The sequence below is a fragment of the Schistocerca piceifrons genome, chromosome 2 (assembly GCF_021461385.2).
Source record: "Schistocerca piceifrons isolate TAMUIC-IGC-003096 chromosome 2, iqSchPice1.1, whole genome shotgun sequence".
Lineage (NCBI taxonomy): Eukaryota > Metazoa > Arthropoda > Insecta > Orthoptera > Acrididae > Schistocerca > Schistocerca piceifrons.
In genome coordinates this window covers 189,936,059-189,939,149 of record NC_060139.1, presented here as the reverse complement: position 1 = coordinate 189,939,149, position 3,091 = coordinate 189,936,059, and positions in this window count along the sequence as shown.

Genomic DNA, 3,091 nt, shown 5'->3' with positions numbered 1-3,091 from the left:
GAATTTGAGCACCTCTGAGTGCAGTTTACTGGCAAAACAATAAATGTGCAGTGGACCTTCACATTAAATCTTTAATTAAGCTACATCCTGTAAAAGTGACAGTAATGTGGTGACTCCACAAATTTCTTCTCCTCCTATTCCTTTTTTTACTACAACCACAGACATGGCTGCAGCAGCGGCCCCTTCTCCCCCCTCGAACATAGTGTGACTCACCGACTGAAAGACAGCTGTAATTGGAGGTGCCTGGATAGAGGACCTACTGTGAACGCCTCACTGCAGTGGTTCTCAATTCCCGACTATAAGGAGCACTTTGTTCGCATTTTTCGCTTCTTGTGATTAAGTGAGGTGTTGTAGTTTGTCCAGGTTTCTGCTTCCAAAATTACGTCCATTTTTAATAAGTTAAAGATAAATGCCCCCATTTGTCAGACAAAAATTATGGCATCCCTAATCAAATGTCACATATTGAAGTGTCACTTCTAGTTTTGCTTGAGCCAGGACTGCATTTTTATTGAGAGTATCGTATTTTTTAATAGAACTTAAATCATAGCCCAACAAGTTCTCGGTAGTGTTTCACATATGGATCTTCATTTACGAGGGCTACTTTCATTACTTTGTTTGGTGTTATTCGTGCATAAATTCCACTTTCCAACCCAACATTTGTGCTTCCTCTTCTTCTATTTGGATTCTTGGCTCAGTTGTAATACCATTCCTCAATGACAAAACTAATGTCCATACAAATAATCCCAGCTTATTGGAAACAGTGCCACGACAATTTTGATAGGAGCGTGTGAAAACTGCTGCTCAAGGCGTCAGTTCCGTATTAGCTGTCAAGTCAATTGTGACATCACTGACGTTGAATGTGGAAACCCCGCTTTAGCACTAAATGCAAAACCGTGGTCAGTAGCTCTTGGTCTTGTGGCTAGCGTTGCTGATTCTCGAGCACGGGGACCCGCATTAGATTCCCGGCCGGGTCGGGGACTTCCTCCTCTCGGAACTGTCTCTATGTGTGTTGCCTCTTGAACATCGTTAGTTCACCGACGTGCAAGATGCCGAACAACCGAAGTAACGTCAAACGAAAAGGCTTGCTCCAGGCGGCCAAATTCCGGAGAAAGGGGTATATCTTTGCAACGGGATCTATGTTTGTTTGTAAGGCCGGTATTACACTATCAAATTTCTTTGTCAAAGATTTGATCAAAGATGTGATCCAATATTCCGTCCAATATATTTGACAAAGATCTTTGACGTAGCGCTACAAGGGGTATTACACTGTCATCAAATTTTTCGTCAAAGTTCAAGATGGCTGACAACAACTTGTTATTAACCGCAGCAGTTCTACGTACTCCAATTGCATTGTGTGCACATGCGGAAAAGAAGTGGGGGGAAAAAATGGAACCATACGTACGAGGTTGACAGTCTTAAAAGTCCTGGGATTACAACTTGATAATAAATTCAGTTGGGAGGAGCACACCACAGAACTGCAGAAACGCCTTAACAAATCTGTATTTGCAATTCGAGTGTTAGCAGACATAGGCAACATAAAAATGAAAAAGTTTGCATACTTTCATTCCATAATGTCATATGGGATAATATTTTGGGGTAAATCTTGAAGTCAGACAGAAGTTTTCAAGGTCCAAAAGCGTGTAATACGTATTATTTGTGGAGTAAATTCACGGACCTCCTGCAGAAACCTCTTCAAAGAACTGGGTACTTCAGATTCTTGCATTGGTACTGGGGGAAAATAAGAAAGAAAATGAAACTGTTGGCGGGCCAGAAGTACAGTGAGACTGTCGTTTGGACGTACGAGATTTGCAGGTTAGCTTTTTTTGTTTTGTATTTCATGCCTAGATACTACCGTAGAGATATTGTTGCATGTGGATCATTATATGTAATGATTATTACAATACATGCAACGATATGTTTGTACAGTTATCTAGGCATGAGAAACAAACAAACAAAATAACTATAACTCTCGTAGGCCCAAATGACAGAGTCTCACTATACTTCCGGCTCGCAGGTTAACTACTGCCTCTCAGTATATTTACTTCTTAATAAAATTTGTCGTAATTAATATATCTCTTTATCTAACAAACAACTCAGTTCATACATACAATACCAGGAACAAAAATGATCTGCACAAGGACTTAAAAACACTTACTTTAGTTCAAAAAGGGGTCCACTACTCAGGAACACTCATCTTCAATAATTTGCCAGGAAACAAAAAATTTAGTTAGAAATAAAGATCAATTTAAAAGGAGCCTGAAAGACTTACTACTGGCCAACTCCTTCTACTCCATTGGCGAAATTTTTAATAGAAACAAATGATGTATTTATTCATACTATTAGTATTTTTATTTCAGCTTAAAAAAAATCGACATGTTCCAAATCCACGAGGATCTCCTCAGCACGGATCTATGGAACGAAAAACTAATCTAATCTGGGTGAAGCCGTGGGTTTTACGACGACATGATAAAAGCATTCAACAAAACTTGTTACGTGAGCTTACAGTGGAAGACGTCAAGTCGTACATCAATTACTTAAGAATGGATGAGCATACATTTCTGTATGTGCTCAATGAAGTGTATCCTCATATCACAAAGCACAATTTTCACTTAAGAACTGTTACATCTTCAGAAGACAGGCTCACTATAACACTCCGATTCCTTGCTACAGGAGAGGGTTATGTTATGTTAGGTTAGGTTAGGTCAGGTTAGGTCTCCAATCTTCTTAATCTATTTTTGTATTCAGGGTGCCTCACGTTGTAAAGCGCCTCATAAGCTTCAGACATCTCTATTAATTCTGTAGTTGTCGGCACACACCAATTGTATTTACCGGCAATGGTTATAAAAACACTACAGACGACAGAACGTTGCAGCGATGCTAGCGCTCCGCGTGGTAACATATCGCATTGCAGTGAACAGAAGACAAGCGATTTCTTTGATCAAATATACGGCCTCGGCCTAGATTTGATCAAATATTGGACGACATTTGTCAAAGATCCCTATTACACTATCAAATATCTTTGACAAAGATATTGGACAAAGAAATTTGATAGTGTAATACCGGCCTAACATCCATGATAACATCTGTATCG